Consider the following 16,552-nt stretch of genomic DNA (forward strand, 5'->3'; position numbering starts at 1 on the left):
TTGTTCCCACTAACCATAATTTCATTTGATTGACCAAAACTCAACTATTTTCAAATAATTCTTTAAATTTCTTTATTGAAGAGATTAAATAAAGTTCTAGCATAACTTATATGTTTGGTCCCAAAAGAGTAAAACAACCCCTGAAATTGGCCCCATTTGTCATATGTATCTTTCCCATTTGTTACTCATTCTTGTGATTTTGATTGACAACCCTAACTCATAAGAGAACATTTACTCCAGCCAAAAAAAGGCTCTTGCAAAAATCCATTTTATGGACATTTTGCAATCATTTCAGTCCATGAGATGACGGCTTTTAAGGCATTCTATCAACACTTCAAGTGTGTTGCATTTGGTTTCACCTATTGATTCCAAAGTTTTTAAACAAATTCAACAAATTCATTTTCTGCAAATCTCACAAACATAGCATTTCATGATACTATTTTGAGCTGTATTTTAATTGATTTTAGCAAGAAAAACGAGTCACCGATTAAGCCTGATTAACAACACATTCAATGAAATAGCATATCTTCAGGATATTTAAATCAACGAATTCGACTATTTTGATGGAGATGTCCCTAACAGCTACCATAAGAACATAGTGTTTGTATGAAGATGATGAAGGATCATCTTTAAATGGACCAATTGTGATTGCTAACCCTTCAGATTATGTTTATTGCATTTCAAGAGATGACGTTTCTCTACCATAGTGTTTATACTTCCACATTTCGTGATCAAAACCTTAAGAGTTCACAGAAGAAAAACACCAATAGATTTTAAACGACAAATCTTTTAGCCTTGAAATTTTGTTGGAATAACCAAAACACCATTGTGAGCAAAACCCAGAAAAATGAGCACTTCGCAAACTGTCGAAAGCCCGATTTGAATGTTTTTCAGAACTAGATCACATAAAATAGAAGCTATAACATCTCAAAATCTGTCAACTAGGTTAACTCAGAACCTGGTCATATTAGTTGAAATATCATCAAGATTGGTTCTATGTATAATAGGTTTCATGAATTGAGTCATAATTTTCAACATTCAATCATTTTTGTACATTCTGCCAATATGTCGAACACCCTCTTGACTTATCATGACCATAAGACCTCAATTTTGACGCTGTCTTGCAACTAGTTTGTTTTGATATTTGATCCAGGAGAATACTTATGAACACAACTTGAAAGTGTTCGAGACGTGCATTGGTCAAATTGACTTGGAATAGAATATTGTGTATGTTGATTTGGGATTTTTTTTGGTAAGTTCAAAAACAGGGTAACAGTACCTTAACTTTCTTAGATACATAATCGTCCTTGAAAAGTTAATGAAAAGCATGTTGTTCAGTTGAGAAATTTATGATGCTAAAGCTTAAGTTGTCTTATGGAGCTTGCATAAGATTGTCATACCAATCCTATCACTTGTTGTTGTTGTACAAAATAAATGAGAAGTCAAATGACACAAATGAGACAACATACACACTCTTCATGAAGACATCGTATGGTATGCCACAAACCAGGTACTCGTACATTGCCAAACCACCAACCAAGAAAATGTACCCATATAGTGTGGATGATCTTTTTGTGAGTTGTACCTATACAGTATGGATGGATCTCTCTCATGCCCGTATGGCTTAAAGGGATCTCTTGGGGAGCCACCATATGGTGCAAGAAAATATTTCAGGGAGGTGTCATACAGTGAGCTTATAAGGAAGATGTTGTATGTTATAAACCTCTACTTGTGTGCCTAGTCGTACAATGAAGTGTAAATGGTGTGCATGGTGAAAAACCATTGTACAAGAGTAGCTCAACTAGGTGTTGTATGACACTAATTTGTATGGGAGGAAAAGGGAGTTGAATATGTATGTTGAGGGTCTAGGTATGTCATACCTCATAATGCAATTCCCAAAATCTTAAAGTGTCGTACCAAGATTGTTGGATGGGCTCTTCCAAATCTTGCCATACGAAATGAAGACTTGGATGTCGTACTAAAAAACTCCTTAGAGTTTGTGCATTGAGTATTGAGTGTCATACTACTATTGGGTGTCATACCAGTTTAATACCTCCATTTAAAAAAAAAAATCTCACTTACCAACTGCATATTTTTCCTTTTTAATTTTCTTTGAATCCCTTTACTTTTTCTTTTTATTTTCAATCTTCCTACTATTAGATTTATCATCCATAACTTTACATGCTTTCATCTACTACTCTTCATAGAGAGTTTCAAATGGCTTCAAGGAAATTAAACGTTGATGGAAATACCTCACAGTCCTCTATTTGTCAGTTGAAATTGTCCATTCAAGGAACTTGTCTCATCTATAAAATAATCTTCTAGCTCAAGCATCCCTTCATCATTTGGTTCCATGCCTTTCCTTTGTCCATAACAAACTCTTCCTCTTCGGACTCTAATTCAGAGGATGCTATTTCTTCGCTTACTGCCTAATTCCTCAAGTCGATGATATACTTCCTTCCTTTACTCTCAATTGAGAGTGTGTTCTACTTCCAATTACAATTTGCTTGGGCAATAATCAACCAATCCCTCCTAAGGGGGAATTGTATGCCTTGTTCTGCAATGGATGACCACGAAGTCCAAAAAAAGGTATTGTGTACAAATCATTAAACTTTTTGTGCCATCAATGTTTCCAATGGCTTGATGCCATGTTGGTTAGCACCTACTGAGTGGAAGGTCGATGACCAGAGTGTTGGATTTCTAAGGCATTTACACATATCTTTTGACAAAGCCTTTATCGACCATGGCGTTCATCAACTTGTTCACCATTATTTTCATCTCAACAATGGCAAGATTCCTCCCGATGCTCACCGTCAACATGGGATCAATAGCCTAATGACCTTCTAGTGGTGGTTTCACTATCAGTTCCTCTTGTGGCTTACATTGGCTTTGGCCGACTATGTTTTCACCAACTATATTAGTGATTGTCATTTTTAATTAAGGCATGGTTTGTAGAAGGTTTGTTACCTTTACACGTATTGTCATTTCTAGCACCTATCACACTATATTATTTTTAGACTTCGATCGTAGTGGAGTAGTGGTAGCTTTATTGGAGGTTCTTCTCTCATTCGCCATCACTTGTTCCACATTGGATTTGGTTTCTCAGTGCCTCTGCTTATTTGTATAGGAATTTGGGTACACAGTCTTGCTTGTTTGTAGTTTGGTGATCACCAAGACTTCCTCATCTAGCTCTTCCACAACCAGCATATTCACCCCTTTTTGCTTTGGAGAGCCAGTGTCTTCATGATTCCCCAGTCCTCACTATTTGCACAACAATTGCACATTGTCTTTCATATTCTGCCAGTCTCTAGCAAAGTGTGCCCATTTGGTTCATTGTCAACACTATATGATAGGACATCCTCTAGAGTCTTACTGAATTGATATTGTCCTCCTCAATGATTTTCATAATCACCTAGTGATGCATTCTGTGGCTTTGATGGAGTGGACTCTCCTTATATGAAGAGCAATTGTGTGCTTCTAGTCTTCAAATTGTATGGACACTCCTTTATTGAATGGCACATCACTTGTCAAATCTCACTAAACAACTTTCTAGGACAATTGTCTTTTGTGTACCCCTCAATTTTGCACTCAGTACACAATAGTTCATTAAAGTTTCTTTATTGGTGCCTTTATGTTCCTTCAATTCTTTCATCATTCTCATCATATCTTGTCATACAGGGCCTTAATTTTTTTGGATTATTTGTCATTGCTACCTTTGGTGCTCTCATTTTTGTCAGTCTTCCTTTTTCCTCAAGAGGATGTTCTGGATTCAGCCTCAATGTTCGTCACCCGGTTATATGCACTAGCATATAATGATGGATGTACTACTTTCATTTCCTTTCTTAGTGAAGGGATCGATCCCTCAATGAACCACCTCTTCTTCAACCCGTCAGTTGGTTGGTTCTCCATCTTACTCAGTAACTCTTTGAGCCTACGATTGTATGCACGTACATTCTCATGCTTCCCTTATTTGGTATTGTATATTTTGGCAATAGTTTCACTATCATCTCGTAGGAGTTTAAACTCTACCTGGAACGCCTTCTTCACATTTTTCCAAGATTTTGTGTTCATCTTCTAGTTCTAAGAACTAGTTGATAGCTATTAACGTTGTGGGAAACATCGTCAAATACTAGTATTTATCTAACTGACCACTTGCCAACCAAATGGTTTCACCTTTTTTGCCTTCTTTCTCCCTTGTGTCTTGGACCTAGGTGGGCTATTATGACCGCTATGTTCTAGTGCTTTCCTTGTACTCTCGACCACATGCATGTCCTCTACACATTCACCTCTAATGTCCCCAACACTCTAGGTAATTCTAGGATTTGACTCATTCCTATGCTCCCTCTATCTAAGGGTTTGTAGTTTGGATCCTCCAATTCTTGGTTCCCTTGAGATGGATGGATGATAGAATATGTCTGTGAGTTCAAGGTTTTCCTCTTCGTACTCCTCATTCAATGTTGACTATGTGGATGGATTGTCTGATCGTCCAATTGGATTTTACTCAAATGCTTCTTGTAATCTTCTTCTTCATTCTCTTTTTTCTACAATCCTTAAAGATAGCCTGGTCTTGACCACCTTGTATCCTCTTCCCAATTTTATTGTGATCTAAGTGTATGAATCACTAAAATTGGAGCCTATTTCTTTTAAGGAAATGACGCCAAATTTTTATTGTTATATTTAAAAAATTAAATATAGGAAGTAACAATAAAGATGCCAATGCATACCAAATACATATGTAAAATATATCTTTATTCGCACATGAAATTATTACAGAGGAAGACCAAAGAGGGTCAGCCAGGGATTCCTGTTGATCCAACTACATCATACTACCTTGATGGTACACAAAATATTTAAAGGTCTCAACTATTGCCAAGAGGAACACAACCATCAATCAACCGACACATATAACTACCAAGAGTGACAAAAAACTTAGTTTGGGCGATTAATACATTATCAAATAACCAATATTATCAAACATAACAATAGGCATTGTACACTGATTGCACATTTTCTCCACTCGGATCTGAAATATGATCTTCAAAATAAGATTACAAAACTACACAATATTTGCCCCAATCACCTCTAATTTTTGCTCTCACAAATTTGATTTTGTACTCTTGTAATTCTCTCTTAAAGATCTGATTTTTTTCTCTTTTAATTTGCTCTTCATTTGAAAGATATTCAATGAATGGATGGTTTTAAACATCCTCCCAAAAATTGTTATATATAACCTTGACACGCCTCTTCAAATGAGCGGTTATACCCTTTCAACAAGGTTGGCCAACAAAACCCTTTTTCTAGGTAGGTTATGGATACAATTTTTTTTTAATGTATTTATTGATTTTTCTAATTTAAATACCAATTTTTCAGTGGTCATGTCTTGTCAAGAAGGTGAAATCCCACCCTAATTTGGATATTTTTAAATTGTTTACAAATCTTGAATATCAATGTTAATAATTTAGTTGATTGATTTGTTTTATATTTCATGCACCATTAATGAGCACTCCAAATTAATTAAACAACAATCAACATGAAATTTGATGGAATGCTATTGTATCAACTATGAAATCATTTGACATTGTAAATATGGTTCCTTGCTTATGCAATTTTTTTTTCAATTGCTCATGCAATATGTTGATTACAAAACTCTTGGAAGAAAGTATTCTCATTCATTGATACTTGTAACATATTATACACAATCAACAATATTAAAGAATACCTGGAAAAAAGAAAATCTTACAACCATTCAAGCTTGGTGCAACAATTCTGGAAAGTAACAAAGTCATTAGCTTGCTAAATTAGTCTTCCAAGGTTCATTTGCAAGGTCTCCAAAGTAGTAATTAGGTCATTAAACCTTCACACACCAAACTTGCCACTCCTAGAATTCTTTGATCAAATACCCTTCATTCCAAAAGTCTGAAATCACTAACAACAGATCTAAAATATGCTCAGAACTTACAACAACAAGCTAGGCAAAAATGGCACAGGGTTGGCTAGAATTAACCCCAAAGACTCTTTACAAACCTCACTAGGTAAGTGTCAACTAAACCAAGTCTCCAATAATCTTACTATCTTTTCCAGAGGTTTGAAAACAACTCAAAATTCTCATTGTACCATGACACTATAGCAACATTGTGCACAATTCATAGTAGCAAAAATTGTTTGGGGAAAAAATCGGCAAACCAAAAGTATAAGGTTTTCTAAAAAAATTGGGAAAAAATCAGACTTAAAAAGACAAACATAAAAAGAGACAAACTATTTTTAATAAACACTGAAGGGCATTTCCTTAGCATAGAGATATAAAGAGCAACTAAAATAGAGTTTAACCCATGAATTGTAGAAAATTAGTTTTTGTTGTTTATATTCATATAGTTATTTACACAGGCAAATATTCAGTTAACTTTTAAAGAGGGCACTCACCAAATACACCAAATAGTTGTCTAAGTCTGAGATCAAATATTAGCTAAGTCTATGAAGTAACTGAGATCAAAAGTTAACATACAAATAGTAAATGTGGAATCCATTTTGAAGTGATCCAAGACTTTCATTGTGATTGAGGCAAGGAGTTTTCTAGGTGTATTTCAATATTTGAGAAGGCTTATCAAATCATATTTCACAGTCGGAATGCTTTATATTCCCTAATGTCAATTTGTAAGCCTTTTATATGGGGTATAATTCAACAAAAGGCATTTGTTTAGCTGAAGTAAAAGATTAGAAAGCTATTGGTTTTGGCAATAGCTAGCTCACAACTACTAATTTAGTTGACAAATTTTAATGATTGTGTGTTGGAGGCTCTTTTATTACAACTATGTAAAATTGTTTGTTGACATTTAGATTTATTTCATGGAGCACTTTGGATATATTGCTCACATAATGAATTGTATAACTTTGTTTGAGCAAAAATTAACTATATCAATTATAAATTAAAAATCGTATATCTATGTCTTTGAACATTTAGTGTTGTGGTAAAAACACTCCATTGGTGAGGCAACCACCAAGGTTCGAACCCCTGCTGGTCCATTGAGTTTGCGGGCTTTCTACCTTTGTTGGATCGTTGAACTCATGGGTTTGAACAAGTGAAGTGTGGGGAATGATGAACCCCCAGAAAATGGACAAAATAACAAACTTTTCCAATGATAATTCCACATTGAATTTTATTTCATCTCGGATCAATCCTATTTCTAAGTAATTCAGTAGTTTCACCAGTTTTTATAGGGTTTTTCAAGTTTTTACAATGATTTTTTTCACCTTTTTTGACATTTTTTTGGTTTCTTAACATGATTTTAATGTGATTTAAATGCATAAAATTATTGAAAATTGGGTCAACAATTTTTTCATGAATCGGGATTTTTGGGGGGAGTAAATCGGTTGGCTGTAGGATTCAAGATTAATCAAGTATAATCGCATTTTTTTGCAAACTATTGCTTCTATGGTTCACATCACTATAGCAACCCTTCAAACTTCATAAATATTCAAAATATTTATAAATATCATGCCCAAATGCTAGCTATCCAAGGTATTACTGTAATATGGCAATTAAACCTCCAAAATCTGAAGCAATATGTCTTCCATCTGCAAATACATTTCAAAACCTAGCTGGTTGAAGCAAATCCTCCACAAAGATATTTAGTTGAAACCTCCAACAATATGATGATGAAGCACAATGGTGAATCCTAGATGAATCCACACCAAAGATGGATTTGGGTTTCCATCCAAACCATCGAGAAACTCCAAGGGTTTTTGTCCTCAAATTTCTTGCAAATGAATCTAGAGCTCCCAACTTTTCAAAGAGAAAATAAATTAACCAAGTATGTCTCAAATGTGCTCCCAAGTGCCTTTTTATAAGGATTTCATCCCAATGTCCTAATTAGGGTTTGCACATTTTGAATTATAAGTGACTTTTAATATTATCTGATATCCATATCTCCCAAATCACCATTAAAAGTTACTTTATAAAATAACTTTTATAAAGTCACTTTATTACATTACTTTATAAAATAACTTTATAAAGTCACTTTGTAATTCTCATAAAGGCATCCACATAAAGTCCCTCTTATGTCATCATATCATAAAGTCATTTAGTAAAATTAATATTATTAAAGTTAAACTTGATTTAACTTTAGTTTGACTCAAATCATTAAACCCTTGATTTTTGCCAATATCAACTCATGGGAATAATCCATCCACTTTCTAGATGTAGATATGATGTCAATTAACCACTCCTGTGACTTACTAAAAATAATAAGTGTGTATAAATGAGACCTAAAAGACCTCTAGAAGGAGCACAAATAATCTAAGGCATTAAGATGGAGAGTACTAAAATAGACACCCAAAGGGTCAACTGGATAACCCTGAATCACCCTCAAAGAGCTCCTCAATCACTACATTAGCCTATGATGACCATTGATAATAGGATAAAGTCTGAAATTAACTGGAGCATAGGAAGGTGTAAAAATGGGGATATTATAGAAGGTTGACGATATTTTTCATAGATATTTTTACTTAAATTACTTTCTTCTCTTAAGAAATTGGCCTAAACAAAGTTACCCATGGTTACCTTTGTCATCAACGATAATTTAATCCAACACTACCTACTTTGAGTTGATTCCATTGAAATATGCCTCCAACAATGCACAACAACGTTAAATTGGGTGTCAATAAAGAGCAATGAAGATCTGAAACCCCACCTCAACACTACTACAAGCCTACTATATAAATCTGAGCATTCTTCAATCTAGAAATGGATTGTTAAATCCCCTAACAATAAGAGGAAAACCTTTACATACAAATCACCAACCATGCATAAAAACCTCCTTTGGTCTCGGGCTAACATTAGACCACTCCGACAAGTGTTTAGGAACCTCCAAACCTCAGTCAAAGACATCACATCAAGTCTTAAAGGTGTTTCACTCATAATCAACGATACCTAGAATTATTCAATAATATCCAGTTCTCATTTTTGCAATAAAACAAGGATATTCCCTATACATGAACATATATGACCAAGCACTAGGAAGTTTTGTAAAAATTGGAAGCAACACCACAAAATACCAAAATTCCCATTGCCAATAATCACCCAAAAAACTTGTCTTTAGAAATGTGGTGTTGTGGTTTAAACACTTCGTTGGTGAAGCAGCCACCAAGATTCAAATCCTTATTGGGGCATTGTGCTTGCAAGGCCTTGTGCCTTCGCTAGGCCATTGTGCTTGCAGATTTGAACAAGTGAAGTGTGGAGATGAGGTCCCCCGTTTGTGGCCTCACCGGTTCATAGCTCCGGGTCAAAAACGTTCACGTGGAGCCGGAGGGCGTGTCATACTAGTGTCATTGCTCACGTTAATAAATTTACTAGGCATAGTTTAATAAAAAAAGATCACCCAAAAAACTCGCAATCAATTTACATTTAAAACCTTCATTTTTTGAAATCCTAAATCACTGAAACTTTTTGAAAATAAATGTATTTCTTGATTTAAAATACTAGAGTAGCTAGGATGAGTCTTTCACCATTAAAAGCAACAATGTTGAAGAAGGTTCTTATTGTCAACAACACTTGGAAGAACTCCTTTGTTCTTGTTGATAGTATCTCCTTAAGTGTGCAAACTCTGGATAATCCAAATAAGAGCTACAATCTTCGTTTTATAACTATTTGAGAAATTTTTTAGGGAAAAGCATTTTTTCTTTTTATGTAGCTTTTTTTTTTGAAAAAGAGTGTTTTTCTTTTTTGTTTTTTCTTTAAAAAAAATTGTTTCTTTTTTAATAATATTTTTTTTACTTTTTTATTGTTTTTCATTGTTTTTTCAAAAAATATTTTTTTTGGTGCTTTTTGAAAAATCAATTCCTCCAATCTCTCCTGAGCATCCACATGAGGACATTCACTATTTTTAAAAAATATTTAAACACTTAAGTGAATAATATAATGTCACTTTATTAATTAAGTGCAAATATTAAAATAATATCAACAACCTTAATAATGTCACTTTATTAATTAATAATGTCAGTTTATTAATTAACTGCAAATATTAAAATAATAACAATAACCTTATGTAAAGCTTGCCAAGACAATGGAAATGGAAACCATTTGCATTGAAAATGAAGAAATATGCGCTAAAAATAGCACGAATATTGAAACCTAAGGAAACTCAAAAAATGAGCTCTCCAAGGAAACATGAGTCCCCTAACAACCACCAAATAGCCTACGAGAACCCAAGAATACAAAGGAATACTGATCACTATTTTCTTGTTGACAAATCAAAACACATCTGCAAGTACAAATACAGAACATGAAAAACCCTCTCCATGTGTTCTGAGTTTTCAAAAAATATACAAAGGAATTTGAACAAATAAATAATTGATTGTAAGCTAACCTCAAATGCTATGGATTTGATAATTGATTGCCTTCCTCCCATTACTATTCTCTTGTCTTCTCACTAATGCTCTTTTTTCTTTCTTTTCTTCACAAATTGAAATATATCAAACTTATTTATTTATTTTTAAATTGTTTATGAAGTTGTGTTAGGTTTGTGTTTGTTTTAAGGAGGTGTGGGGTCATTTTGGCCACACTCATTCTTTCTTTTTTCCAAAATTGTTTTCTAAGTTATTTGGGGCACATGATGCATCCCTAGGAAGGTTAGCATAAATTTAAATTTAAAATGATCAATTTGTAGTTCCTTAGATCTGTGAAATCTAGGCAATGGATGTAGTGGTTTTACGTCAAATCATTTGGGAATCCCATTTTAATGTCGTTAGATATATGCATTTCTTCTATTTAGCTATTCCTTCTATAAAGGGCTAAGACCAAAGCGAATATCTCCAATAACAAACAAATAAATCACAAATGTTGTGTGGAAAATATAAATTATGTTAGTGTGGGTCTTGATTTTCTCTTATGTTACGGAATAATTATTTTTCCTACACACATTATTAAGCTTTCTTAGGTTATATTATAAAGGCTAGTATGAGGACACATGGCATAATCCTACGATTTCATGTGTCATTCACACCCCTATTTGGGTAGTTGAATATCACATGCTCTTTTGGATTTATTAGCCACCTCCCCATGACCATTTGTTTGTCTTTAGGTCAGAGTTGGCATAATCATGTATTTGGCATTTACCAAGTAGGTACTCTCTCCTATTTTGGGCTACATGGAGTTATTATTCCTCTTGGTTTTATATGCCCATATTTTATTATATAAACAACCCTCACCTCTCCCTAGGCTAAGAAGATCAATAGCTTAGTTGATTATGAGTCTAGTTAAGTACTATGGGAGTGCTAAGTTTTGTTCATCTTTGGATTCCCTTCTTGCTTTCCTTCAATCACATTGATCTTGGGTGACTTCACAACTAAATCCAATAATTTTAATGTTTTTGAAGGCATATAGTGGGCCCTAGGCTCTCAACCACTATTTCAATTATACAAGCTCGCTCCACCATTGGGTCTTCTCCCTTAGTTTAGACATATGATTTTCACCATTCGTGATATTATTTTGTACAACTTTTGGTATTAACTATGTGAATTTATTTCTTCAATGTTCTGAATCAAACTACATGATTTGTTTGATTCATCAATAGGAAAAATAAAGCAAGATAAGGGAAAAGAATACAATGATTGTTAGCAAAGCATATAAAATTGAAAGGGTGAGATGATATGCGAATCAAGGAAACAAGAGAGAGTGGGTAAAGGTGTCTAAAATGATAGCAAACTTCTGAAAGACGGTAATTCTAATGTGTAGAATAAAACTGGTTAAAGTACTAAAAATATATTATAAGATTAAATTCTAAAAATGCTTATAACATATATACTTAAATGATCAAAATACTTGTAATAATATATGATACATGGAATGATTTAAAATGCAACATTAATATTATTGAAAGAAAAAAGGACATCAAATACATATATTAATGTTCTATTGTAAATCATTTCATGTATTATATATTATTATAAGCATTGTGACCATTTAAGTAAGTATATACATTATAGCAATTTTAGTATTTAAGCTTATAATATATTTGTAGAAATTTAAACTTTTTTTATTCTACACAACTGAATTTTCCTCTTTCAAAAGTTTGTTATTAACCTATTCACTTCACATACCCTCCCACCACATCCTTTTTATTTTCCCTAGTCTTCTAATAATCATTCCATTCTTGTATCTTGTCTTACTCTCTTCTCCCTAGTGACGGGTCATGTAGTTTGACGTGAGAAAAAAATTAACACAAAAACTATGCACAATAATATTAGAAATAAAATGATGACACGTCATAAACATAAAAATAAAATTTCAGAACTTAAAACATAACTTGAATTCAATTTTTAAATTTTAAATAACCACAAATAAGATAAATATCATTTATTTTCAAATTAAACTTTAAAACAGATATATTATTTACAAACTTTATGGCAATGCTACTGAGAGTTGAACATGAACTCTACAAAATAACAATGTGATTCACAACACAAATCAATGACCCCTTTATCCAATGAACATTCAAGGAAGCCTCTCCATACAAACCCTCCAAACTTTCCTTTCCATTTTTACCCATCCAACTCGCAAACTTTCCAAGATTGTAAAATCTTCCATGATATTATTACATCCATAATTTGCATGCACCTATGACAAGACAGTTTCAAGCATAGCATTTGACTTCATAGCAAATCATCTTGTATACTTTGATCGATAATAAAAAAACTAAGATAATGCCAAACCCTTGAAAAACAGACTATTTAATTTTATAATAGACTCCTCCAAAGCTCCCTTCAAAATCATTTTCCTTTGCATATAATTATAATAATAAAATGTCTCCACTCACCATTGACTGGAGTAAGTAGATGTTAAGGTATCTGATGAAGAAATAGTTAACTTTTCAAATCTGGATGCCTAAAAATGTAAACTTATCGTGTTTTACCTTTCATTGTGTTTATAAGCTGAGAGTTGATATGTTTAAACCGCAGGATCATGATTTAAGTTCAGAATCAAAGATTAGAGCGTGAAATATTTGGTAAGTGCGGAGGAGTCGAAGTTTAGAATGTGAAAAGCATCCACAGACAAGCTCTAAACAAAAAGAAAGGATATTGGTGCTGCCCCAATAAGCCATGTAACATAGTTAAAGTTTATACTGTGCTAGATAAGAGCTCACTGTGTTGGTGGTGTTTGCCTCTCAACAGAGCGCATGATCAAGTTTAAATCAGCCAATTTCCTTATATAAAATATTACACAGAATGGTGTACATGAATTCTCAGCTTTAAGGAATGCACTCCAAGCTTTTGGATTGAATATGCAGATTTCACGTTTGGAAAATTGCACCACTTTAAAGAATTCTACAATATAGAACAATCTTGCCCATGGGAGACACTTTTTTATTTGATTACATGGCAAGACGAAAACATTCTAAACTTACAATGAAGCAGAGATGAAATCAATTAGTGGAATACAAAACACACTATACTCACTACCATGACACCTACAGCAACATATCATACCACGATCATCACAACATGAAAGCCATCTAGAACTTTAAATTGTTAAAGTGTTCTAGACCTTTAACAGACAGTATATTAGGAGTGCCACTACCATCACAGTTGCAGCAACATAACAAACGGCAATCCATTTGACGACAGCGATCATCACAACAAACCCGGCAGCCATGAGTGACGAAAGAAAGAATATTGTTGCTGCCATCACAATTAACCAGGTGATCTTCTCAGGCATTTCCGGGTCAGTGGCAAGAATCACAGCAACCGCCAACGAACACAACAAAGCCGACAGGTCCGTGACTATAAATACCTTAAAAGAAACGGTATCATACAGAAGAACAATTTCCTGCTTTCCCACCATGGCCAATATGAGAGCCAGGCTTGCTGCAAACAAAGTGAATGCAGTCTGTGAAATGAATTTACGAGATTGGTTTCTTGAGGGGCGCGCTATCACTGATCGATTTTGTTCAGGAGGACGTTCCACTAGTACTGAGAGAGTTCCTAATCCTGATTGATAGTTGTTCTGCACTCAAAAGCAACAAATAATCAGCGACGTACTTCTTGATAGTCTAAATTATAGACAGAAAAAGAGTGAATTTACTATTTCATCAAGAGGCCGCCAAAAAAGTGCAAACCCTTCCATGTTTTATAGTAAAACATAGTTTCAACTGGTTTGTAAGGATTGTTTCCTAACTGGGATTTAAAGACTAGCTCACTACAAATAATTCGATTACAACTCAACTCTGCAGATCTAATTTGCACATAGAGAAGACAACAGCTGTGGATTTTTTTATAAAATTTCTCCAAAATTGCACATGCTATCGTATCAAAGAACACGATTAAAAAGTTATATCACAAAGTAACTCTCTACATCTAATTTGCCGACAAGAAATAAAAGGTATGCTTTGTAGTGGACTCCTACAATCTAGCTGCTTGCCTGCCGTTGGGGGATGAGGGGATTGTAAATCGTATTAAGTGGAGGAAGCCGGTTAAGGTGAATGCTTCTTCGGGGGCTGAGGGGGTGTGCTAGTGAAGGTGAAGCCCATTTCCCATCTACTAGTCGAGAAAATGCCATTCTAAGTAGGTTTTAGAGAAATCAGAAATTTAGTGAGAGTCCCATTACAACAGCATAAGCATTAGTATCATATTTATTTTAAATCCAAGCTCGAATGCCTACACAAATGCCAACGTGAGTAAGTTCTAAAAATTCCCCTACTATGATCGCAGATGTACAAAATCAGAAATTTAAATAGAATCCTATTACAAATGAAAAGAAACAGAAACACAGAGGAGAAACCCAAAATTGGGCTCTACGATTGCATTACACTTCAGTTCAATATATAGATAGATACATAATAAATGCTACAAACACTGTAGCATAGAGGTAGCAGTATTATTTATTATTTATGGAGGGCAGTTGATGGAAGTATTAAACTCTAACTCTGAGCATGAATGCACACATATAAAGCCGATCTAGGCATGAATCTCTACGTAAGAAGGCTATCAGCTCAAAATGGAGACAAGGTAGAGCACAAAAATCAAAACCATCGCCGGGAGAAGAAAATTAATGAAGAAAAACCATCATGAAGGTCAAGCACGCCGAAAAACAAGCGCGTTCGGACGTACCATAAAAGCCCAGCCTGCAAGAGAGGAGTTAGAAGAGCAACGAAACATAAAGATGGAAAAAATAATGAAGATTAGTACCTGAACCTCACTTTGAGCAGCGCCCGCCATTGCTTCAGAAATCAATTCGCCGCCCTCTAAAACGCTGTCTTTTCAGAATCTTTGCCGGCCTATTTTGAGAGATTGGAACGAAGATTGCCTTTTGCAGGATCTTCGGCGTTTTGAATCGACGATCTAAGATGAAAAGGAAAGGAAAGAGGAAAGAGGAGGTCAGTCAAAAGGCGAGCGGAGGTAAGAAGAGGTCAGTCAAAAGGCGAGCGACTCTCTTTCTTTGCTCTAATAATGAAATAGAAAAATTATCTGAGAGTGAAGTGCCCGCTATACAAGGACTGTTTCAAACTTGTTATCCTTAACTCAAGGAACTGGAATAAGCAAACGTGTAAGGTGCAGATTCATTCCAGGGAACTTGGGTTACATGTACACCGTTAAGGAATATACGTTTTCTCAAGGAGCTGGAATAAGTAAACGTGTAAGGTGCAGATTCATTCCAGGGAACTTGGGCTACATGTACACCGTCCCGTAGGCAAGGTAGAGCACAAAAATGGAGACATGCTAGAGCACAAAAATGGAGACAAGGTAGTGCACAAAAATCCAAACAAAGTGCGCCGGGTCTTGCACAAAAATCAAAACAAGGTGTTGTGAGCGAGACTCCGTGTGGTTGCTCTTATATTTTTCATTCAAAGATGATGGCTTGGTGGGCTGTCATTTTTCAATATTATAAGATTAAATACTAAAAATGCTAGAATCTATATACTTACTTAACCGATCAAAATTCTTATAATAATATATAATACATGAAATGATTTACAATATAACATTAATATTTGTATTAGATGTCATTTTTTCTTTCAATACTATTAATGTTGTATTTTAAATCATTTCACATATCATATATTATTACAGGCATTTTGATCATTTAAGTATATATGTTATAAGCATTTTTAGAATTTAAGTTTATTATATATTTTTAGTAATTTAAGCATTTTTATTATACACATTGGAATTTCCCTCTTTCAAAAGTTTGTTATCAATTTAGACACCTTTGCCCATTCTGTCTTGTCACCTTGATTCACATATCATCTCACCCTCCCCTTTTTATATGCCTTAATAACAATCATTATATTCTTTTCTCTTATCTTGCTCTCTTTTTCCTATTGATGAAGCAAATAGATCATGTAGTTTGATTCAGAACATCAAGGAAATAAATTCACATAGTTAATACCAAAGCTATGACAATAATATCAAGGATCGTGAAAATCATGTCTATAATTATATCTAATCTATAAATTTTTGTCTTATTTTTAAACTAAGGGAGAGGGCCCAATGGTGGAGTGGGCTTGCATAATTGGGATAGTGGTTGACAGCCTAGGGCCCACTATATGCCTACAAAAATATT

The sequence above is a fragment of the Cryptomeria japonica genome, chromosome 9 (genome assembly GCF_030272615.1).
Source record: "Cryptomeria japonica chromosome 9, Sugi_1.0, whole genome shotgun sequence".
Classification (NCBI taxonomy): Eukaryota; Viridiplantae; Streptophyta; class Pinopsida; order Cupressales; family Cupressaceae; genus Cryptomeria; species Cryptomeria japonica.